Source organism: Mus caroli, unplaced genomic scaffold (assembly GCF_978045245.1).
Source record: "Mus caroli unplaced genomic scaffold, Mus_caroli_1 scaffold_6, whole genome shotgun sequence".
Lineage (NCBI taxonomy): Eukaryota > Metazoa > Chordata > Mammalia > Rodentia > Muridae > Mus > Mus caroli.
In genome coordinates this window covers 128773759-128800572 of record NW_028227261.1, presented here as the reverse complement: position 1 = coordinate 128800572, position 26814 = coordinate 128773759, and the positions used below count along the sequence as shown (strand labels likewise).

The window sequence follows — 26814 nt, the reverse complement described above, 5'->3', positions numbered from 1 at the left end:
TTATTATTCACTGTATGAGGCTGAAAATTGTCCTTTCAAGATCTATGAAGAATTTTACTTCAGCTGTTGGTACTTATATGCCTGTATGAAAAAATATGGTTTTGCCACGTGTGGCTTGAGGTTTTATACCACCTTGGACTCATGAGAACTTTATTTACGTGACTCTTCTTAACCCTTAGAATGTAAATTCTCTGGTGCTCTGAAAAAAAAGTTGGATAGTGCATGAGCAAATATTAAAAAAAAAAAAAAATCAAGCAAACCAAGTGTGTTGGAGTAAAGTGCTTGGTACCCAGTTCTGGGGAAGAGCAGTCAGGCAGATGCCTGGAGCTCACTGTTAGTCTGGCTAGCCTACTTAGTGTGCCTCTGGCTTATGAGAGATTCAGTCTTAGAAACAAAGATGGATTTCTCTTGAGGCATGAGAGTTAACCCTGAATTCTGGGCTTCATGTGTATGAACATCCCCCTGCCACCACACACCCACCCCTCCACAGATACACAAATTTGCCTAAGATAGTATTTATTGAGTCTAAACATTTTAACATCTATACACCCAGTATCAGAATTTTAGTAGTTTTTTTCCTTTCATTCTTAATATTTACTAATGTTTTTATCATATGATTGTGCAATCCAGATTCTTTATTTAGATTAATGTCCTGGCTTAAATTTTCATATAAATTATCTTTGTTTTTATAATGAGTTCATATCACTCTCAGTTTAGATCTACCTTTCTAAAATAGCTGTTTCTGTTATGCAAACTGATTCATTCTTCAGGCTCTAGACAAATTTGATAGGTTGCACACACTTAGTTGCCAACATTTGGTTGTAGCAATTTCACCTTGACTGATTGCGTTGTGTCACATGCAGCTTTTGTATACTTCATTTCCTCTTTAAAGAATTTTTCTGCTACATTTACTCCGTTTTCTTCCCCATAGTTGAGATCTGCTTTTACATTTTTCCTTCCTGCTATTGTCTGTCTCATTGTCTCAACCTCTTTGTTTCTTCCCAGGCATATTCATTTAAATATATTTTGCTCTGCAAAGTATGAATGACACACAAATGCACCTTCTGTTGCTGCCTGTGTTTTCACTTGCTATTCTATGTTCCAAAGAAGTACCATTATTTGTGAATCTTAATTTTTGGTATTTGTACTGAAGACAATCTGCAATTTTTCAATAAGCTAGAGCTGGATATTTTGTCTCTTATACTTCATTAATTTAATCTCCATTGTAGTGTCTTTGGCAAATAGCTTTTACGTGATCATTTGTTAAGTGCCGTGGATAAAATGCATGACTCTATTACTGAGTTATTCTTATGCCTCCAAGTTTTAGTCCCCAGTGTAGCAGGAGTTTCTTTGACAGAAAACAAAATCAGTTTCAGCCATTCACTTTCAAGCTATCTGAAATAATAATTGTTGTTAAAAAATGCTTAACTTTGAACCTGAGTGACAAAAGTCAATGAAGATCTAATTCCTATTAAAGGGGAGACACCTAATATAGATACTCACAATGTTATATTTCATAAGTAAAGAGAGAGAAACCTTTTTTCCTGTTTTATTGAAAATAGATTTTTTTTTCCATAAAATATATTCTAATTATGGTTTCTGTTCCCTCCAACTCCTTTCAGGTCGTCTTCACCCCCCCCCCCCCTCACACACACACACTCAAATTCACAACCCTTCTCTTTCATTAGAAAACAAATAGGCATCTAAAAAAAATAATAAAATAATATGTAATAATATAAAAACAAACAAACCAGAACAGGACAAAAACAAACAAAAGAAAGAAATACAAAAAGGGAAAGCACAAGAAATACATATAAGGGCAAAAATAAAAAGGGAAGATAGGCATTATAAAATCTAGCAATTGTGTTCTTAATTTTTAACCAATTTATTTAAAACTTTATTTATAAATGCTAAAGACTAAAATTACCAAGATGTCCTTTGATGACCAAAAAATTTGCAAACAATATTATCCTCATAGGAAAGATATTATTAAATACCAAATCAATGTAGATTATCAAACTTTTGTAACACACAGAGGAAATAGCACATTGTATAAAAAAAAAAAAGGGGGGGAGGATAGTTTTGGCGTGTGAGTCTAGTTATATTCTACATTTCAAAGGAAAAGTTTTCAGAGTAAAAAGATTAATTGTTGCCTTAGGTTTGGGGCTAAGTATTCAATATTTAAGAGTATGAAATTATACTGTTTAATATTGCATTAGATGTTTGTCAGAACATACCCGGGGTGGGGGGCGGGGGAATGTTTCAATTTGAATTTTAGACTGTCCTTTGCAATCGGCTTTATCTTATCAGCAGAGGGCGTGGTCCAGACTTCTTTGTGTAGCCCTGTCTGGTCTAAAATGCACAGAAATCTGCCTGTCTCTGTCTCCTGTGTTTCTGTGTTTGTTAAGTGTCTGTGATTCACGGAAGAATGACATCCTGGACTCAAATATAATTTTATTCTGCAGAAGTCCAGCATGCTGGGGTCTCCCCATTACCAAGATAGACACCCAAGTGAGCTTATGGGCCTGATTTAAAGCATATTAGGGAGGTCCGGTGTAGGTGACCTCTATGTTAATCTGTTGGGTGCATCTTAAACATTCCATTACCTGGGTGTGGAGGCTGGGAACTTGCAGGAGCACTCTGAGAACTGTTAATGAGAAAGTAGCTGAGGAATTCTGGAAATTGCTTTAGGCCAGGTGGCTGGTACGTTGTATTTTCTCTGCCTGAAGGTTGGAGCGTGGGTTTTTCTCTATCAGTAATTGACTTGCCGGGGCTTGCCTGGACTTGTCCAGTTTTTAGGCCTCTTCTTCTTAACTGCCAATTTGAAGTCTGTCATGGAATCAGCCTAACCTTCTCAGTTTTAGCCCAGATGCTGTCCTGGGCCTGGCCAAGACCAAACACACGCACACGGGCACGCGCACACACGCACGCGCGCGCGCACACACACACTGATTGCTTACAGGGCAAATTGGCCACAGCAGAGAACCTAAGGCTTCACTGTTCTGCTCTCCGCCTCTGTATCTGCTGCGTTCATTACCTGTGTAAATGGGAGCCTGGTTACTCCCCCTCAGCGGCTCTGCCCTTGGATGAAGCACCTACTTCTGTGTTCTACTTTTAAATTTAGCTAGGGCTTCTTTAAAAAGCCACCTTCTATACGGTCTCTCTGTAGGTGCCTGCTCCTTGCCTAGAAACTTCCTTTCTAGTTGTTCTGGGATGCTTTAGCTTTGATCTGTTTTTTTGTTTGTTTGTTTGTTTTAAGAGACCAGACCTCTTGTCCTGCTAGCCTGACTTTCCCCCACTTTTTACCTGTGCCTTTTAATGCTGTAAGATTGTATTCTAATTGCCATTAGGTTGGGTGCCATCTATAGAAGTTAGGCCTGGTTGAGGCTGCAGCTCCATGCTCCCAGAAATAAAAGTCAGAATCAAAATACATTTACAATTATCTTGGCCATCTATCTAGGCTCCTCTCTGACTGGCTATAACTTAGCCACATGCTTGGTTACCTGTGTTCAGATACCATGTGTCCTTCTTGTCACATCTTCCAGGGGAATTCCCTGACTGATTCTATCCCAGAATTCTTTCTCTCTCCCCAGATCTTCAGTCATGATGATTTTTTTTTTCCCAGTTCCAACCACTTACCTACAAATTTCATGATGTCACTGTTTTTAATAGTTGAGTAATATTCCATTGTATTTTACTACATTTTCTTCTTCCATTCTTTGGTTAAGGAACATCTAGGTTGTTTCCAGTCCCTGGTTATTATGAACAAAGCTTTTGTGAGCATAGTTGAGGAAGAATTCTTGTGGTATGTTGGAGCATTTCTTGGGTATATGACTAGGAGTGGTACAGCTGGGTCTTGAAGAACTATTCCTTGTTTTCTTATAAAACTCCAAGTTGATTGTATAAGTTTATACTCGCACCAGCAATGGAGGACTGTCTTTGCTTCACATCCTTGCCAGCATGAGCTGTTGCTTGAGGTTTTCATCTTAACCATTGTGACAGGTATAAGATGGAATCTCAGAGTTGTTTTGATTGCATTTCCCTGATGACTAAGGATGTTGAACACTTGTTTACCTGTTTCTCAGCCATTGGAGTTTCCTCTGTTGGGAATTCTCTGTTTAGATCAGTACCCTATTTTCTATTTGGGTTTATTTGGTTTGTAGATGTCTAGTTTCTTAAGTTCTTTATATATTTTGGATATCAGCCCTCTAACTTTTAAATTCTAATAGGCGTAAATTATAGCTTAAACTAAAAAATGAATGGCCTAAAGGGGTGGGTATATAAGATAAGATTGTATTTCTTTCTTGCATAATAACAGAATCTTTCAAACAATTTCACAGATTTTTTTTCTAGCAAAAAAAAAAATGAAGTAAAACATTGTTACAGTGACAAGGGAAGAGTAAAGAGAAAGGAAGAAAAAGGAAGGCAAGGAGGGTAGAGGGAGAAAAAGGGAAAACAAAGGAAGATGGGAGGATTAGACTCAGTGAAATTGAAAGTAGTGATGACATTTTATCCACTGTCCTTGTCTTCTATTTTAATTGCCTTTCTTTATTAATTGTTCTTACTGAAAACTATGTCACATTATTTTAAAAATTCTCTTAGGATCAAATATCAACACACAGTTATTTAATAATGATTATTAACATAAATCTAAGAAAATGTATTATTATTTTTAATTGGATCTATTATTTTTTTGAAATTATAATACTATAACTCATGTCTTCCCACTCTTTCCTACCTCTAAACCCTCTTAAATGTACTTCTTTACTTTCTTTAAGATTCATGACCTTTTGCATTACTAGTTATTACATATATTTATATGTTTATACTTATATATTTGTTATAGTTCAAAAATATACTTTTATTAATTTAAAATATCAAGCATGCATATTTATCAACCCACTGCTTCTTCTAAGTCTTCCCAGTCCCCCTACCTCCCACCAGATTTTATTATAGTCCCCTTTAATAAGTAACTCACAATGTCTAATTTTTATTGTTAATATGCTCACTAGTGGTCATTCACTAAACCATTGTTGATCTACCAGAGCTCACACCCTTAAAAAAAAAGAATGTTCTCTCACTCAGACGCTATCAACTAACAACAGCTAGTTTGCTGGTTTTGAGAAATCATGAGCTTCATCCTTCCACGTTGGAATATTGATATCTTGGGAAGATAATAATGGCTGGGTAGTTCTCAGGTTAGAGGTGTACATCATCACATAATTTAATATTGGCAAGCCTTCTTGTTTGTACATTACTTAATGATGTTCATTATTTTATTTAGGTATATTTTAATTTTTTATTTTTAATTATTTAAGTATATTTTAAGCTCAATAAATGTATTATTAATAATTTTACTCTCAACTTCTACAAATAAATATTTTCTTCAAACAAAATTATTGACATTGTTTTTTAAAAAAATCTGACCATAATATTTATGAAAGTGTTTTTTGAATTATATTTCATATAGATTACATGGAATTTCATTGTAATTTCTATACTAAAAGACAACATGTCTTTAAAATGGCAAGGTAATACAAGACAAAGACACAGCATATTCTTATTTATAGATTATAATCATAGAGAAGTACAAATCACATTCTTCTAATGCATTAATCTCAGAATAACCACACGTATTAAACTAAATAAAATGTGTCTATGTTAATTTTCATTAATGTCAATTTTCAAGTGTTTTGTTGTAGTAGAAAATACAACAGAGTGTTTAATATTTTAGCCAGTTTTAAATAAGTAATATGGTAGCTTTAGCTTATAAGTATAGTTATATACTTTCAGAACCTTTTCCATAAACTCCTATACAGATCTCAGAAATACCTGTAGCTCTCTCTTCATTCTTCCTCCTAGGATTTGCAGTTTTATTCTACATTTTATTCCTTTTCTTTTCTGTTTTTTTTTTTTTTTTAAATATGGAAGGCTTCATGAATTTGCATGTCATCCTTATACAGGGGCCCTGCTAATTTTCTCTGTATTCTTCCAATTTTAGTATATGTGCTGCCTAAGCATTCAGTGCATTTTATTTCTATGATGTTTCCTTCACTATATATTTTATATAAATGGAATTAAGCAAAATTTGTATTTTAGTGTATGATTAAGCATTTTTTATATTCTAGCAGGTACCATAGATTTCCTAATTTTCATTTAATATTCATGTAATATTCCATTATAAAGATAAGAATAAAATATTTAATAGAAATTCTAAAAAGAAAATCTGTGATTTGTGCAAAAATAAAATTCTTCTGTTGTAGTTGAATGTTAGTGGGACATAATAAAAACAATTTATTTTAATATTTTATAGTCTTTTTAAAGCCTGGGGTTAAGATTATATTCTGATAGAGTCCAGAAAAATGAAATGCTGCCTCTATTTTAGAAGTGCATTCCCTTATTGACATAGCTGCTTTTGAAGCATGAAACATCACAATTCAATAAAAATAAGTCGATGAAGGAACTTATAAAATGTTTCCTAAGTTAAAGCTTTCTGTGATAAGACAACTACTTGTGGCAAATACATAAATCTTATACCTGACAACAGCACAAAACATACTCAAGACAGAACATACATATTTATTGATATATGGTTCTTTTTATAGATATAAAGATTTTATATACACAAACTTTCACATACATATATAAGGTCTATCACTGTATATGGTTCAGTGTAAAGATAAAAAAAAAATCTCTTAGGCAGAGAATAGATTTCCATGATTGACACATTCATATGTAAAAGCATCACCTGTTTATCTCAATAAGTTGAATGCAAATAAATAAAATAAATGAATAAAAATAAATTTTAAATTAAGTATTTAAAGGTTGGAATTATTTTTCAATAGGAAAAAGAACATGAAAGTAAACTTTTCATTGACTCTTTCTTTATAGGTATTCCTACCAAAGATTCAAAAATCGCTTTCATTCTACTTACTTCATCAATGATTGATATTTCTTGTCACCAGCATCTAGTTTTATGGACATTTTAACAAATGCTATTATCAAGGAATAGAGCGAAATGTTCATAGAAATTGAATATTTGAACTATTAAGTCATGTAGAGCAAATATCATTCGTGAACTTCCAGTGTGAAGAGCAACACAGAATTTAAAAACAAGTGAAACACAGTCTCTAACCTCAGTTTAGGGAAGAATATATGTGATAACAATATTCCTACTAAAAACAACTGGTTAGAAATCACCAGGTACAGATATTTAAAATAATCTTTTCCAGTGTTTCACCAATGCCAGTGGTTGTATCTAGTTAGGGTTTCTACTGCGGTGAGGATTCACTGTGAGCATAGTAACACTTATAAGGGAAAACATTTAATTATAGGCTGGTGTACAGGTCAGAGGTTTAGTCCTTTATCATTATTGTAGGAGTCATGGTAGAGTGCAGGCAGACAGGGTGTTATAGAGAAATTTAGAGATCTATCCACATCTATATTCTCATACAGCAGGAAGGAAGAAATTGCTCTGTAGACTAGGACTGTCTTGAAATCTGAAATCTACTTCCCTCAATCTTCCCGTTCTGTCTCTAAGTTTTTCCTTAGTATTTTTTTTTCATAAGTTGCCAACTGGATGGGTGTGGTCGTGCTCTGAAGTCATCACTCCCTTAATCCCTTCTTGTGTCACACCTTTAATCTTTTTCCCTCCTTCACACAGGTCAATACCTACACAAGTAACAACATGTAATATCAATTAATGAACAGGTAACAACAATTAATGAACAAAAGATCCCAAGAATTTGAAGACAGCAAGGAGGGGTATATGGGAAAGTTTCCAGGGAGAAATGAAAGGGAGGTGATGGTGGTAGTATAATTCTATTATCTTAAAATAAAAAAGAAATGGGTGTGTGGTTTCCTTTCTGGGTCTTCAATTCTATTCCATTAATTTAATTGCCTGTCTCTGTACCAATACCATGTGGCTTTTTATCACTGTTCCTCTGTAGTATAGCTTGAGGTTAGGGATGAATGGTTTTTGCTATCCTGTTTGTTGTTGTTGTTGTTGTTGTCATCGTCGTTATTCCAGATATATTTGAGAATTTCTCTTTCTATCTCTCTGAAGAATTGAGTTGGAATTTTGATGGGGATTGCATTAACTCTGTAGATTGCTTTTGGTTAGATGGCCATTTTTCTTCCTTCCTTCCTTCCTTCCTTCCTTCCTTCCTTCCTTCCTTCCTTCCTTCCTTCCTTCCCTCCCTCCCTCCCTCCCTCCCCCCTCCCTCCCTCCCTCCCTCCCTCCCTCCCTCCCTCCCTCCCTCCCTCCCTCCCTCCCTCCCTTCCTTCCTTCCTTCCTTCCTTCCTTCCTTCCTTCCTTCCTTCCTTCCTTTCTTCCTTCCTTTAATCTTTTTTTACAGTCTAGATTTTATCCCCCTCCTGGCCCACCATTTGACTGTTCCATATCTCACACTTCCTCCACCTCCACCACTGTCTCCAAGAGAATGACTCCAACTTCACCCCACTCCACCATTCCACCCCATTCCCTGGAATCTCAAGTCTCTCAAGGGTTAGGTGTATCTTCTCTAACTGAGTCCAGACCTGGCAGTCCTCTACTGTATATGTGTTGGGGGTCTCATATCAGCTGGTGTATGTGGCCTGATTGGTGGCTCAATTTCTGAGTGATCCCGGGGGTCCAGATTAGTTTAGACTGCTGGTCATTCCCATTTTTCCTATGTTAATCCTGCTGATCCATGAGCATGGGAGATCTTTCCATCTTCTGAAGTCTTCAATTTCTTTCTTGAGAGACTTGAAATTTCTGTTATACAAATCTTCCACTTGCTTGGTTAGAGTCACACCAAGATATTAGATATTATTTGTGAGTATTGTAAAAGATGTTATTTCCCTAATTTCTTTCTCAGTCCTTTTATTCTTTGAGTAGAGGAAAGCTACTGATTTGTTAAGAGTTAATTTTATATCCAGCCACTTTGCTGAAGTTGTTTATCAAATGTAGGAGTTCTCTCATGGAATTTTTTGGATCACTTATGTATCCTATCATATTATCCTCAAGTAGTGATACCTTGTCTTCCTACTTTTCAATTTGTATCCCTTTGATTTCCTTTTGTTGCCTAATTGCTCTGGCTAGAACTTCCAGTACTATATTGAATAGATGGAGGAGAGTGGGCAACCTTGTCTTGTCCCTGATTTTAGTGGGATTGCTTCACGTTTCTATTTGGTTTGATGTTGGTTATTGGTTTGCTGAATATTTGCTTTTATTACATTTAGGTATGGACATTGCATTTCTGATCTCTGTAGTATTTTTATCATGAATGGGTGTTGGATTTTGTTAAAGGCTTTCTGAGCATCTAATGAGGTGATCATATGGTTTTTGTCTTTGAGTTTGTTTATGTAGTGGATTACATTGATGGATTTCCATATATTGAACCATCCCTGTATCCCTGGGATGAAACCTATTTGATCATGGTGAATGATTTTTTTTGATGTATTCTTGGATTCATTTTGCAAGAATTTTATTGAGTGTTTTTGCATCAATATTTATGTGAGAAATTGGTTTGAAGTTACCTTTCTTTGTTGGGTCTTTGTGTGGTTTAGGTATCAGTGTAGCGGTGGCTTCATAGAATGACCAAGTAGGCTTTAACTCAGGGATACAGGGATGGTTCAATATATGAAAATCTACCAACGTAATCTTTATTCATTGCTCTGCTGTGGTGCCCAGTTGAGGTGCAGGGCCAATTCTCTCAAGTACTACACAGCTAGTGATGGGCAAGACTAGTTCTCCTGTGTTCATGACTGGAAATTGAATGAGAGGTATCAACTGTGTGCCGATGCCAGGTCCTGGCAGACAAATGGCAGGGTTAGTATCCCACACTCATGACCTCCGGCCAGCTTACCTATACTCCCACCACAAGGATCAGCTCCAGTTGATGCCAGGTCTCCAGAGTGCCACATCCAGTGAGGGGCAGGGCCAGCTATGCATAGGCACTGGATACTTATGTGGTCCCCAGTAGCTTCCTTAACTGGGAAGTTCAAATGTTCTTTAGTGTTAATGGAAGTCACAGACATCATCAACATTCACCCCTGCTGCTGTGTAGCCATGGACCCAGACATGGCACTGAGGGGCACCTTGGTCTGTGACTTCACCATGACCTCAGATATTAGGGCTCACAGCAGGTTACTCCACTCTACCTTCGAGTCTTCCAGTTCCATCTCTCTTCATAATGCTGAAACTGCTCTACTTCTCTTTGTCTTCCCTAAGACCACAATATACTCACATATTGTGGTGTCTTCCACTGAAGGCTGTCATGTTGCTGATGGGCCCTTGGGTGATATTTTCCATTTGTGCTATGTAGTATGGTACCAAGTAGGTGTCTATGGTCCACCTGTGCTGTGAGTTGGAGGGCATATCTATGGGTAACAAGACAGTCTGCAGGTCTTCGTCTCTCTTCCTCCTGAGCTGTGCTTCCTGGATTTTGATTTTTCCAATTTTTTAATACATTGATTTTGAAGGTGCATTGTGACTTTTATTTTCTTGGTTGACAAATATATTTCTTTGAGTGTTGACACTGGAATTTTGAAACATCTTCAGTAGCAGTGTGTGTGTGTGTGTGTGTGTGTGTGTATTTGCATGATTGTGTGAGCAATCTCAAGCATTCTGGGTCAATCTTATGACCTTGGGAAAAAGCTCAATCTTTTAGGACTTAAAAAACCCCTATAACCAGCATCATGAGATATGATTTAAAAAAAAAAACACCTATAAAACAAAAGCTAGCATCTTTAATTAAATGTAACTTAATTTTTACTGGAAAACAGTAGTGGTATAATTCTACTTCTGAATGTATATCCAAAGAAACTGAAATGTGTTCACTGAAGGTATTCTGCCCTTTTCTATGCACTACCTGATTTTTCATACTAGTAAGCCAATACAACTGTAGCAGTGAGGTTTGACCTTGTGTTTTCTCTGAGTAGGAAACAAACCCATGAAAGAATATTTTTTTTCTTATTCGATAAATATCAACTCCACAGCTGAGTAAAGGTATGGTTATATCGTGTACTTATCTGTGATAGCAATTCTTAGTTGTCAACAACATAAGAAATTAACTAAAACCCAAGATTGAGGGAATACCTCTGAGGGAATTTTTCTGATTTTGAAGAGGGAAGACCCACTTTTAATCTGGATCTTTGAGGAAGAAAGACATGTCTTTTATCTAGGTCTTTTGAGCTGGGAAAATCCACCTCTAGTCTGAGCCATATTTTGTGCTAGAACTCTATAGAGGGATGCAGAAGAAGGAAGTATTTTGTTCTTTTCCTCCTTGCTCTTGCTATCAAGTCCTTTCCTTTGCTGGCATTAGAGCCTACTTCTTTGGGACTTCAACATATACTGAAGACCAGTACAGACCTTTGGGCTTTTGACTAAACAACTACTCAATTTTGTACTTTCCATTCACTGAAGTCTGAAGGTCACTTTAATAAATCCTCTTCTATATACATATAGAGAGATTCATCCTATATATTTGGTTACCCTAGAGAGCCTTGATTAATACAGATTTTGATGCAGAAGTGGTTCTAGAGCAAGAAAAGTATAAGGATGAAAATTTTAATTATCTGGAATATTTCCAAACTCCAAAAATTTCCAATTAGTTAACATGTACCATTATTGAAGCCCTTTTTATTATTGTAGCCCCTCTCCTGGGAGTTCAGAGAGTTCTAAAAGACATTAGTATGAATTATGCTTTACAACCTTAAGGAGATAAACACATTTGTTTATCTCAATTTTCCAATTGTGAGAAGCAAGAACTTTGTTGATTTTGTGTATAAAACTATTGGCAGTTTGGGGTAAATAAGAAAAATGACAGTGGTCGTCAGTTGGTCTTAGCATCTCTGAATACATTGGCAAAGGGTAAGGATGAGCTCTGTGATAAAATTAACCATTGTCTAGCACCTCAGAATATTTTGAACAAAAACAGTGAAATCAGTGATAAAACTCACTGGTTCCAGGTGTACATAAACAGTGTAAAGATTTCTAAGAGTGTACTAGGAGAGAATCTTCTTTCCAGCAGCCACAGAACTCAACATGTGGAAAATCAAGCCAAAACCCTCATATTAAGGTTGGCTGAATTGCAGCAAAAAATCCAATCCCAGCCACAGGACCTCTTTAAAGTAAGGACATTAATTGGCGAAGAATGGGATACTGTAACTTGGAATGGGGATGTACAGAAGGACTATATTGAAGCTGAAAATTTTTAATTATTTTATTTATTTACATCTCAATGTTGTCCCCCAATGCCAGACCTCTCTCCCAGAGTTCTTCACCCCATTTACCCTCCCTTCTGTTGAACCCACCCAGGCATCCTCTTCCCTGGAGCAGCAAGTGTCTACAGAATTAGGTGCCTCATCTCCCACTGAGGCCAGAGAAGGCAGTTCTCTGCTATATCTGTGCAGGGGGCCTTGGTCCAGCCTGTGAATGCTGCCTTGTTGGTGACTTAGTTGCTGGGAGCTTCCAGGGAGTCCAGGTTAGTTGACACTGTTGGTCTTCTTTTGGGATTGCCATCTGCTTCAGCTCCTTCACTCCTTCCCCTAATTCCTCTATAGGTGTGCCCAACTTCAGTTCAATGGTTGGGTATAAGTATCTGCATCTGTCTCAGTCAGATGTTGATAAAGCCTCTTAGAGGAAAAACATGCTAGGCTCCTGTCTACAAGCACTGCATAACATCAGTAAAAGCTGAAAACTTTAAACCCTCAGATTTACCTCATGAGATAAACACTCAAGGAGTTACCTTGTGTGAATAGTCTCTCTACCCTCAGCCCTACCTATTGAATATTGCCATTTTCATCTTTGACAGAGGAAATTAATCTTTCATTGTCTGCTAAACCAGCAATGACTTTCTCTGAAGGAAATGTTAGGTCAGACAATATTGATACTCATCAGGGCCCACCAATATTTTTGTCTTGACCTATGACCAGAATTAAGATCAAGATGGGCCTTAAGGGGAGGTAGAATGTGGAGTCCTTGAGGAAGTATATTACATTGCTAAAGAGCTTAATGAGTTTTAATTCATTTAAGAAGAAGACTGGGGAATATGTGTGGGAATGGATTATAACGGTATGGGATAATACTGGAAGGAACATAAAATGGAGATCAGGCTGAGTTTACTAATATGAGAACACTGAGTGGAGTTTGCACAGTTAAAAAAAGGTGTCAAAATTTGTTTGAAAATTTGATTAAAATATTTGTCAAAAGATGGCATACTGAAAAGTGATTGGAGATGCCTGATATCCTTTGTCTTAGTGTTGAGGAAGGAATTTTAAAATTCAAGGTAGTTAGAATACTAAGGTGGAAATGCTGTCTAAAATCTAATCCTCCACAATGGACAGAGGACATGCCCTTCACTAATCTTTTTGGTTTTGGTTTTGTTTTTACGAGACAGGGTTTCTCTGTATAGCCCTGGCTGTCCTTAACTCACTTTGTAGACCAGGCTGGCCTCGAACTCAGAAATCCACCTGTCTCTGCCTCCCAAATGCTGAGATTAAAGGAGTGTGCCACCACCGCCTGGCTACCCTTCACTAATCTTATAAGGTGCAAAATGGTAAGAGTGGTACCAAGACATTTGAAGAGCTTAGCTGTTGTCCCTTTTCTTGTGCCAGAAATTAAGGACAGAGAAACTGCTGCTCAGTTGGATAAATTAAATACAACAGGTTTCATTGAGCCCCAAGATGTCAGGGCCTGATAGTCAAACTGAATTGACAAAGGCAAGGTGATCATAGTTATTGTAATGTACAGCACAGGCAAAATAATATTCATAATGGCCCAAGTCATAATTGTCAGCACAAGTGGAGTGAATTATATGGTGGCATGACTCATGTGAACATATGATATTGGCTAATCAATCAATCATGGTGTTTCCAGGCATAAAATAGATAGCAAGTCTACTGAGTTTTTGTTTGCTCTACATAATCTCAAACAATGGAAAGAATGGCTACATTGGATTTTGGCAAAGGGAAAGTTGCTGTGAATCAATATCCAGACTTGAGCCAGTTTGCAGACCCAGAACCCATCGAATGAAAAGGTGACCCAGGTTCTCCAAAGGAAGCACCTGGACAAAACCCTCAATACAGTCCTCTACTGTATGTGTGCTGGGAGCTTCATATCAGCTGATGATTTGAAGATGCATAATTCACAACTTTGATTCCAAAGTCTCTGTGTCTCTGTTCCACATTGCCATTTTTAAAATATGGATACTAATAATGTTAGATAAAAAGTCCATTATATTTTTAACACATTGTATCTTACATGGATGAGTGTAGTGTAATTTAATCTATAACATTATTACAACAAACTGTAAACACACATAATAATCAAAACTTTCTTTAATTTTCTCAATTTAGATTACAATACTTTTTAATCACAATGCTGAAGATTTTGCCAAATATTTAAACCTCATTAATTCATATACTCAATATTAAATTAGACCTGCTGTGAATTTGTCTAGTATGTATATAATTTGCCCCAAATATGCTAAAATTAATACTGTATCAATTTGAGTTTTATTTTAGTAGCAATCAATAACATAACACTTCATTGTTTACACATGAGGCAACTTTATCATCAAAATCTTTTTCAGGCCAGTGGAATCCAGGGACACAGGACATAAATAACTTCCTTAAAGAAATACAGGACAACACAGGTAAACAGGTAGAAGCCCTTAAAGAGAAAACACAAAAATCCCTTAAAGAATTACAGGAAAACACAACCAAACAGGAGAAGGAAATGAACAAAACCATCCAGGATCTAAAAATAGAAATACAAACAATAAAGAAATCATTTTGATTGGTCAACTTCAGGGAGACATCCCTGAATTTAGAAAACCCAGGAAAGAGATCAGGAGTCATAGTTGTAAGCATCACCAACAGAATACAAGAGATAGAAGAGAGAATATCAGAGGTATAAGATACCATAGAAAACAGTGACACAACAGTCAAAGAAAATGCAAAAAGCAAAAAGCTCCTAACCCAAACATCCAGGAAATCCAGGAAACAATGAGAAGATGAAACCTAAGGATTATAGGTTTAGAAGAGTGCAAAGATTTCCAACTTAAAGGGCCAATAAATATCTTCAACAAGACTATAAAAGAAAACTTCCCTAACCTAAAGAAAGAGATGCCCATGAACATACAAGAAGCCTACAGAACTACAAATAGAGTGGACCAGAAAAGAAATTCCTCTTGTCACATAATAATCAAAACACCAAATGTACTAAATAAAGAAAGACTATTTAAAGCAGTAAGGGAAAGTGGTCAAGTAACATATAAAGGCAGACCTATCAGAATAACACCAGATTTCTCACTAGAGACTATGAAAACTAGAAGATCCTGGGCAGATGTCATACTGACCCTAAGAGAACACAAATGCCTACTCAGGCTACTATACCCAGCAAAACTCTAAAAATTATCTATGGTAATTAAACTATAGATAGAGAAAACAAGATATTCCATGACAAAAACAAATTTATACAATATATTTCAATAAATGCAGCCTTACAAAGGTTAATAAATGGAAAGCACCAACACAAGGAGGGAAATTATACCCTAGAAAAAGCAAGAAAGTAATCTTCCAATAAACCCAAAAGAAGAAAGCCACACAAGCATAATTTCACCTCTAGCAACAAAAATAAAAGGAAGCAACAGTTACTTTTCCTTAACATCTATTAACATCAATGGACTCAATTCCCCAATAAAAAGATAGACTAACAGACTGGATACATAAACAGGACACAGCATTTTGCTGTATACAGGAAACCTACCTCAGTGACAAAGACAGACACTATCTCAGAATACAAGGTTGGAAACAATGTTTCAAGCAAATGGTCCTAAGAAATAAGCTGGAGTAGCCATTCTAATATTGAATAAAATCGACTTTCAACCAAAACTTACCAAAAAAGACAAGGAAGGATACTTCATACTGGTCAAAGGAGTCTACCAAGAAGAACTCTCAATTCTGAACATCTATACTCCAAATGCAAGGGCACCCACATTCATAAAAGAAACTTTACTAAAGCACAAAGCACATTCTTCATCCCAAACAATAATACTGGGAGACTTCAACACCCTACTGTCAACAAAGAACAGATCATGGAAAAAGAAACTAAACACACAGTGAAACTAACAGAAGTTATGAACCAAATGGATTTAACAGATATTTATAGCACATTTCATCCTAAAGGAAAAGAATACACCTTCTTCTCAGCACCTCATGGTACCTACTCCAAAAGTGACCCTGTAATTGGTCACAAAGCAGGCCTCAACAGATACAAGAATATTGAAATAATCCCATGCACCCTATCAGATCACAATGGACTATGCCTATCTTAAATACCAACAAAAACAAGAGAAAACATACATACACATGGAAGCTGAACAATACTCTACTCAATGATAACTGGGTCAAGGAAGAAATAAATAAATTAAAGACATTTTTAGAATTAAATGAAAATGAAGACACATAATACCAAAACTTATGGGACACAATGAAAATAGTGCTAAGAGGAAAACTCATAGTTCTAAGCGTCTCTAAAAAAAAAAACCTAGAGAGAGCTTTCTCTAGCAGCTTGACAATACACCTGAAATCTCTAGAACAAAAAAGAAAATACACCAAAGAGGAGTAGATGGCAGGAAATAATCAAACTGAGGGCTGAAATCAACCAAATAGAAACAAAAAGAACTATACAAAGAATCAACAAAACCAGGAGCTGGTTCTTTGAGAAAATCAATAAGATACATAAACCCTCAGCCACACTAAATAGAGGGGACAGAGACAGTATCCAAATTAATAAAATCAGAAATGAAAAGGGAGACATAACAACAGAAATGTTGGAGATTCAAAAAATCATCAGATCCTACTGCAAAAGCTGATACTCAACAAAATTGGAATCTAGATGAAATGGACAATTTTCTACAGAGATAGCAGGTGCCAAAGTTAAAACAGGATCAGATAAACCATCTAAACAGTTACATAAACCCTAAAGAAATAGAAGCAGTGATTAATAGTCTCCCAACCTAAAAAGGCCCAGGACCAGATGGGTTTAGTGGAGAATTCCATCAGACCTTCAAAGAAGACCTAATACCAATACTCTTCAAACTATTCCACAAACTAGAAACAGAGGAACACTACCCAATTCATTCTATGAAACCACCAAGTACACTGTGCATGTTCCCTCTGAGATGGAATGGTTTATGTCTAATCAGGAACTTACCACAATTTCCTTTCATAGAGGATTTCATAGTTTTTTTCTACTTCTATCATGCTTAGTGTTCCAAATAGATTTTAAAATCCAGTTGAGTCCATATGAATTTTACCTTCAGGAGATATCATGTATACTTAAAAAGCATTTAATTATTATAAATTATTTTGATGACTTAAAAATGTTTAAAACAGCAACAAAAGATACCAAATAAATGTATGTGTTTATAAACTGACCAAAAATAACTGTATACATACATACACATATACATATTCCTACAGACATACATAAACACTTTACTTAGGTGAATAAATTACCTTACATCCCTAACCTAATACATGTATTTTCTTATGAAAAGAAAAAAGAATCCCTTTCAGATATCCTGATAAACTTAAAATCTAGTTTTATTTTCAATATCAAAAACATGAATCACAAAAGTTCTTGGCTTCATTCACATGAGGTTTTCCTCTGTGTTGTATATGTTTCTGTTGGTTCACTGATAAAATTTTTATTGCCTGGTTTTGGAACTCTTCCTTTTGTTTGGTCAACATGTCCAACTTCAATACAGTAGTTTTTGTTTCATTTTACTATATTTTATTTGGTCATGTTCAGTTTTTATCTCTTCTTTTAAATATTAGACAGAAACAGGTATATTCAGAAGAGAAGGGAGGTGGGCAAGAACTGGAAGAAGTAGAGAGGGGCAATTTATAATCAGGGCATATTGTATTCCTGATTAATAAAATAGATGAATCTGTTTTCAATAAAATATGTCAATAACTGAGGCTGGTGATATAGCTTTGTAGTAGAAGACTTGCTCACCAGGCTTAAAGCTGAGGGAGTGATCCCTAGAACACAAACAATCAACCAACCAACCACAATAAGCACAGTTTGAGGTCCAGGCTGAAAAATGTCATAGTAATTCCAGCAAAATGCCATTTGAAAATGGCTAGCAGACCTTTCCTTAGACTCAGTAGTTTATTTTGACATGTGTGGTTGTTATATTTTAGAAATATTTTGACCATGATTCAGCAAACACATACCCACTCAAATCTATTGAGGTCATTAGTATACACACACACACATACACACACACATACACACACACACACACACACACACACACACACACACACACACACACACACAGAGCAAATCTTCTAAATGCACTTGCTTTAAGATTGACGGTGTTCAAATGGTCATGCCAAACTCTGCTTAATAGTAAGATAAAGAATAAAAAGAGGTTTATAAAAAAGAAATCACATAACTTGTCATATTATGGACTGATAATATTTGATCTTGAAACATTCTATATCCTGATAATTTACTTTTGATAACTTGAAAGGTAATATAACAAATTACAAGGCTAGGACCACTGATTTTCTTTTTGGCGATAAATATTGCATTATAATCCAGTCAGTGAATTATATTTGATGTGTTACTTTCAAAATTTCTTATGCCTGCTGAAGGCCCCATATCAATGCTCTCAGGGAATCACCAATGAATACAGGAGGCAAGCAAACAGCAAGAGTCTGATTCCTTCACTGCAGATGTCACTCTCAGCATCAGTACCTACAGTTTTGCCTTTTTTTCTTTTAGTGTGGAAAAATAAGAGAATAGTTTTACTTTTATTAAAAAGAAAATCTTGCTTTTTTTCCCTTGTGCCTTCATTCCTCTCAGCTTGATTGATTTTTTTCTATTCAAATTTCACTCATTTCATCTCTAAATCTTAGTGCCCCTCCCTAAAAGACCTTTCTCACAGGATAAAGATGACTTTTCTGTCTCATCCTCTGACTTGATGGTATATATTATCTTTAATCTCCTACTCTTCACTATCCACATCCTGATTTTCATTTTAACCAAATATTTCAAAAATTATCTAATTTTATTATCTTCATATTTGGAAACTTTTAATAGAGTTTTTGGGAATTTTACATCATGCCCTCCAATCCTACATATCTCCCTGTTCCTTCATATCTACCCTTCACCATTGCAACCTCCACCCAAGTAAAGCAAAAATAAAAAAAAAGAAAAAAGAAAGAAACAGACAAAAAAAAAAGAACACAACAACAACAACAACAACAACAGTTAATCTTACCATAAAAAATGGAGTGTGTCAGTGTCATGGTTATGAACCTTATTCAAGTGTTCATTACAATGAGTCCTTGACCTGGTTTAGGGTCTCTAGCTTTTGCTATAGTATCAATTACCAGGACTCCTCTCCAATATCTTGTTGTTGTCTGGTGTCACGGAGATCCTATAGCTTTGGTTCTGCAGGACTGGCCCCTTCCTGTGCTCTAGCAGTTTATTGATGGAGACGATGTTGGCAGAGGCCAACCCCAAGCCTTGCATCTAGGCCTGGGTGGTTGCTGAGTTTGTCAGCCTGCCAGCTTTCCTATACTCACACCATCAATAAATCACCCAATTGCTTCATCCAGCAAGGCTCTCACACCCTTAGAGACCAGCTTACTGATGCACATCCCCACACACATACACACACATACACACAACAAAGTCAGGTCACACACACAAAGGACATGGCTAGGGGATACTCTCTCAGGTTATGCAGCTGGGAAGGGGTAAGGTCAGCTCTCCAGAATGCCTGTGGTATCCAGTGAGGGACTGGGCCAGCTCTGTGCAGTGCTTGGGCATCAATATGGTACCATGCAGCAGCCCAGATTAGAGATGTTTGCCTGGCCATTGGTGGCAAAATGGGCCAAAGACACAGACACAGACCTGTGCTGTGTTTTAGGAGTTTGCTGCAGGGCCATAGACCAGGCATTGTTCTCAGCTACAGTACAACCAGAAGTTAGCCATCATCTCAGGTAGTGGGACAGGCTACTCACATTAACCTATTCCTCATTACCCTGTCATCTTATGTTCTGTCTTTATTTATAGGGCTGAAACCATTTTGCTTTTCTTTCTCTTCCATCTCTCCACCACAACACTTGACCATTGTAGTGGCTTCCATTTCAGGCAGGCCGTCCAGTGGGCAGACTTCTGGATGTCTTCTATTATCTCCATTTTTGTTTCTAGTTTACAATTCTAATTTCCTCTGGCATTTTGCGGTATATATGAGACAATTTAAAAACATGTACACTTATACCATATACCATTACTTCTAATATGTTAATGTGTCATATGATTAAATCAATAAAAATAATTAACTTATCCATCCTTTACCATGTACTTCTTCTTGTTCTCTTTCAACTTAATGTCCATATATATGTGTGTGTATGTATGTATATACATATAGATACACATTCATATCCCTAAAGATAGCCTGTATGTTCTGTATGTTTTAGGAGTTTGCTGGGTGACAATGACCCAAAGAGAGCCTCTAAAGTTAGGTTTGGGGGTTTGGTTAGATGGTCTTTGGTTCTTGGAGGGATCATTGTCTGCCTATATGAACAGTTTTTATTTAAATTACAAATATATTTGTATACATAGATTTACATGTGTGATAGGCTTTATAAGATAAATAGTTAAATATAATTCTTTATGACTTTTTTTTGGAAACCTTTGCTATCATTTTACCCTTCTTAGTCTTTCTTTTCCATTTCTTTCCCATTTTCATTGTGAGTTTTCTAAGCTTACATTCATAAAGAACTTAAGTAAAGGAGAAAGGTTGGGTTACAGGAAAATACTTGCAATACAATAATAGATGTAGTCCTTAGTTTGAATGGAAAATTTAAAGTTAATTGAATGATTTTAAATCTGCTCCAAAATTAAAATGCTTGGTTGTAATGTTAGACAACCTTCTTCGACTCTATGAGTACATTGAAGGTGATGTTACATGAAGGTAGAAGCAAGCTGTAGTTGTTACTTTTAGGTTAGAATGGACAAAGTGATTAAATAGTTTTTGAAATTCTCAATACACTTCATGTGATGTTTTATTTATTTATTAAACTAATGAGTGCTGATGTTAATCTTAACAAATAAGATAGGTATTGTGAGTTACATTTAAAATGATCAATCTAGCAATGGAAATTTGGAATGGGGGGGGACTGTCAATAATGATTACAGTTGATTTGTTTTTTTTTTTTTTTTTTTTTTTCTTTTCAAATGGCTTGAAGTACCTACCGTCCTTCAGCACAGTATGTTTCTGTTGAAAGTTAACTTTTTTTTTTTCTGACAGTGGATGATTTGGAGACAGTGCATCCATATTTCTCCTAAAACTATCTCATCTGTGTGTGTTTCATTATCACACAGCGCACAACATCCAATAACTGCCTAACTAGACAGTCTCTGAAACATGTACATTTATAGTTACTAAAACACATGCATACACAAGACCAGTGCTACTGGAGTCTGCTTCTGCAGCCGTTCTAGAGAATGGCTACACTTGTTGAGATACACAGAACCATTCAGTGGTATGCTTTGTCTGCACCAGTTCTTTGAACTCCAAAACTGGTCTCCACTTTGGCCTGCAGTATACAATAACATACATTGTAGATGTAAATTCACACTGTCATCTGGTTGAATAAACTGTAAGAATAGAACAAACACAGCCTATAACTATCATACATTGTTCTTTGTAAATTGAGCTTATGACAATAACTAGTGAGCTTTATTTTTAGCTAATAAAAATATGACAAATACAAAAGTATAAAATTATGACTGAATTACAGCTTACAGTTTCAGGGCTGTTTACATTAAATCAGAAAGGCTGCTAATAATAGTATTAGCAAATCGCAAAATTCAGTATTGTAGTTTTCATAAATGGCTGAAATGGCTTCTACTTCTAAAATTGTGATACGAATATAATTATGATATTGTGAAACTTTATCATATATTACAGTATGAATTTATATGAATAGGCTTTATTGAATTTACATAAAAAGTCTCTTTCAAATAGTATGGATGAATCTGTCATACCTACAGTATTTGTTTAGATGCTTTACTTATAATATTTATTATACGACACTTTCTTCGAAGAAAGGATCACACAGTGTTCTTTCTACTATTTGTTTAAGCAAACATGTATATAATGACAGGGTGTAATGTAACAATGCAAAGTTTTCAACAATTCTCAGAGAACTAGAAGCTATTGTTATTGGTCAAGATAGGTAGCTTTAATCATAGTAAACTCATTTTAAAATAACTGATATGTTGAGAGAATTATGGTGGCACATGATAGAATGTACCCTGCTGGAAAGGCTGAGGCAGAAGGCAGGAGAATCATAAAGACAAGACCTGTTAGAGCTATATATGCATATTTACTTCCAGGAGAGAGATGGAGGAGAAAAGCCAAACAATAAGATGTATTTAAACTTTCATGTCATGTAAAGACTGGAATCTAAGTGGGACACTGGGAGAAAAAAATTACCAATGATCTTATCCAATAGTGGACCCTGCATAATATAATACTGACCTTACTGGATTAGTAACCCACTCCACAGGGCATAATTTATTCCTGGTGTTACCAGTGTTTGGGATCTGATCCAGGTATTTTCGGGTCCTTGACCTCATATTAAGAATGAAATGAAAGTCCACACAGAGTACAGAGTAACAAGGAAACTTTAGTCAAAGCTTGGGGCTCCATTTTACAAGGCTTTTGAAACAGAGAAATTTGGATATTAGAAGCATAGTTTGGGTACTTCTCTATTTTTATTGACAGACAGCTTGTGTATACTTTTGCTTATGTCTTTCCTCAAATGCATCTTTTTTTTTATATATATATATCATATTACCTATTCTCTTTTCATCTCCACCTGCATCAGGCACACAACTCATTCACAAATGTACATATTGGCAAATCACCCACACACTGGAAATAAATAAGTAAATAAATAAATAAATAAATATTAAAGTGGTTAGATAGGTCATTGGCCTTAAGGAGCAACACAGAACAGTTTTTGATAAACATGGACATGTCAAACTACCTTCTAAATATATATGCTTATACTGACAGATTAGTTTTGCTCCCAGTATTAATCAGAGCAAATATTAGTATAGAGCACATCAGTCAATTAAGAGATTCATAATTGCTGCTTGTACTGAGATTAAGTTATTGTTAAATACTTAGTTCTAAGTGGACCATCGGTATTGATACTCATCCTCTCTTGATTTAGAGGATGGGGAGGAGTGGTATAGGTGCTGCATCATGGACACAATGTGGCTATTATATGTATGGAATGATAGTAGATGTGGTTGTTGGCATAAAATGAACCCACTAGTTTTGTAGCATGGCTAATGGAGGGACCTATGAAGCCCTACACTAAGCTAATGAAATGCAGGAAGTTAACTGATGTCTAATTTCAAGACTTGTAGTCAAATCAAGAAAACATTTTTTAACTTTCTTTCCTTTTTTCCATTTATTTTATTTTGTGTTGAGAATTTCATATACAAGTACTGTAATTACATTATTTCCATCCCACTCTTTCCCTCTTCAAATCCATGACCTCTTCTTTAATTACTATTTCTGCTGTGCTTATATGCATACAACCTCCTGAGTCTATTTAGTCTGTTCATATATAAATCTGTTTAAAGTTAGCCATTTGGTTCTCATCAATGAAGACTGATTCTCTCTCTTACCAATAACTTGACAGGAAGCTACTTATCTCAGGGTGGTGCCTTATAAGAATGTTTGCATGTCCACTGGTATTATTTTAAGGTTAAAATTCAGGCAGCCGTGCTTAAAATTTAATTGGTGCATCATTACTTTTTTTTTTCTTTTTTGTTTTAAATTTTTAAAAATATTTTTTATTAGGTATTTTCCTCATTTACATTTCCAGTGCTATCCCAAAAGTCCCTCATACCCTCCCCCCCCATTCCTCTACCCACCCACTCCCACTTTTTAGCCCTGGCGTTCCCCTGTACTGGGGCATATAAAGTTTGCATGACCAATGGGCCTCTCTTTTCAGTGATGGTCGACTAGGCCATCATCTCATATATATGCAGCTAGAGTCAAGAGATCCGAGGTACTGGTTAGTTCATAATGTTCTTCCACCTATAGAGTTGCAGATTCCTTTAGCTCCTTGGGTACTTTCTCTAGCTCCTCCATTGGGGGCACTGTGATCCATGCAATAGCTGACTGTGAGCATCCACTTCTGTGTTTGTAAGGCCCCAGCATAGTCTCACAAGAGACAGCTATATCAGTGTCCTTTCAGCAAAATCTTGCTAGTGTATGCAATGGTGTCAGCGTTTGGAAGCTGATTATGGGATGGATCCCCAGATATGGCAGTCTCTAGATGGTCCATCCTTTCGTCACAGCTCCAAAATTTGTCTCCGAAACTCCTTCCATGGGTGTTTGGTTCCCAATTCTAAGAAGGGGGATAGTGTCCACACTTTGGTCTTCCTTCTTCTTGAGTTTCATGCGTTTAGCAAATTGTATCTTAAATCTTGGGTATCCTAAGTTTCTGGGGTAATATCCACTTATCAGTGAGTACATATTGTGTGAGTTCCTTTGTGATTGGGTTACCTCACTCAGGATGATGCCCTCCAGGTCCATCCATTTGGCTAGGAATTTCATAAATTCATTCCTTTTAATAGCTGAATAGTACTCCATTGTGTAAATGTACCACATTTTCTGTATCCATTCCTCTGTTGAGGGGCATCTGGGTTCTTTCCAGATTCTGGCTATTATAAATAAGGCTGCTATGAACATAGTGGAGCATGTGTCCTTCTTACTGGTTGGAATATGTTCTGGATGTATGCCCAGGAGAGGTATTGCAGGATCCTTCAGTAGTACTATGTCCAATTTTCTGAGGAACAGCCAGACTGATTTCCAGAGTGGTTGTACAAGCTTGCAATCCCACCAACAATGGAGGAGTGTTCCTCTTTCTCCACATCCTTGCCAGCATCTGCTGTCACCTGAATTTTTGATCTTAGCCATTCTGACTAGTGTGAGATGGAATCTCAGGGTTGTTTTGATTTGCATTTCCCTGATGATTAAGGGTGTTGAACATTTTCTTCAGGTGCTTCTCAACCATTCATTATTCCTCAGGTGAGAATTTTTTGTTTAACTCTGAGCTCCATTTTTTAACAGGGTTATTTGATTTTCTGGAGTCTACCTTCTTGAGTTCTTTATATATTTGGGATATTAGTCCCCTATCTGATATAGGATAGGTAAAGATCCTTTTCCAATCTGTTGGTGGCCTTTTTGTCTTATTGACGATGTCTTTTGCCTTGCAGAAGTTTTGCAATTTTATGAGGTCCCATTTGTCGATTCTCAATCTTCCAGAACAAGCCATTCCTGTTCTATTCAGGAATTTTCCCCCTGTCCCCATATCTTCGAGGCTTTCCTCTACTTTCTCCTGTATAAATTTCAGTGTCTCTGGTTTTATGTGGAGTTCCTTAATCCACTTAATCCACAAGAAGAACTTTAATAACTCACTTAAAAAATACAGGAGAACACTGCTAAAGAGGTATAAGTCCTTAAAGAAAAACAGGAAAACACAACCAAACAGGTAGAAGTCCTTAAAGAAAAACAGGAAAACATATCCAAACAGGTGATGGAAATGAACAAAATCATACTAGACCTAAAAAGGGAAGTAGACAGAATAAAGAAAACCCAAAGTGAGGCAACACTGGAGATAGAAACCGTAGGAAAGAAATCTGGAACTATAGATGCAAGCATCAGCAACAGAATACAAGACATGGAAGAAAGAATCTCAGGTGAAGAAGATTCCACAGAGAACATCAGCACAGCAATCAAAGAAAATGCAAAATCAAAAAGATCCTAATTCAAAACATCCAGGAAATTCAAGACACAATAAGCAGATCAAACCTACAGGTAATAGGAGTAGATGAGAATGAAGATTTTAAAATTAAAGGGCCAGCAAATATCTTCAAGAAAATTATAGAAGAAAACTTCCCAAACCTAAAGAAAGAGATGCCCATGAACACACAAGAAGCCTACAGAACTCCAAATAGACTGGACCAGAAAAGAAATTCCTCCTGACACCTGATAATCAGAACAACAAATACACTAAATATAGAATATTAAAAGAAGAAAAGGAAGAAGGTCAAGGAATGTTTAAAGGTAGGCCTATCAGAACTACATCAGATTTTTCACCAGAAACTATGAAAGACAGAAGAACCTGGACAGATGTTATACAGACAGTAAGAGAACACAAATGCCAGCCCAGGCTACTATACCCAGCCAAACTTTCAATTACCATAGATGGAGAAACCAAAGTATTCAACGACAAAACCAAATTCACACATTATCTTTCCACGAATCCAGCCCTTCAAAGGAAAATAACAGCAAAAAGCCAAAACGACATTCTAGAAAAAGCGAGAAAGTAATCCTTCAACAAACCTAAAAGAAGAGAGCCACAAGAAGAGAATGCCAACTCTAACAACAAAAATAATAGGAAGCAACAATTACTTTTCTTTCATATCTCTTAATATCAATGGACTCAATTCCCCAATAAAATGACATAGACTGACAGACTGGCTACAGAAACAGGACCCAACATTCTGCTGCTTACCGGAAACCCATCTCAGTGAAAAAGACAGGCACTACCTCAGAGTGTAAGGCTCGAAAACAATTTTCCAAGCAAATGGTCTGAAGAAACAAGCTGGAATAGCCATTCTAATATTGAATAAAATTGACTTCTAACCCAAAGTTATCAAAAAAGACAAGGAGGTGCACTTCATACTCATCAAAGATAAAATCT

At 36.2% G+C, this 26814-nt stretch overlaps 1 non-coding gene across 1 annotated transcript; it reads right to left on the bottom strand.

Annotated features, from left to right (window-relative positions):
- Positions 1–5918: 5918 nt before the first annotated feature.
- LOC115031081 (U6 spliceosomal RNA) lies at positions 5919–6021 on the bottom strand. Its single transcript, XR_003836646.1, has one exon. It is a non-coding gene; the product is annotated as a U6 spliceosomal RNA (small nuclear RNA).
- Positions 6022–26814: the final 20793 nt, after the last annotated feature.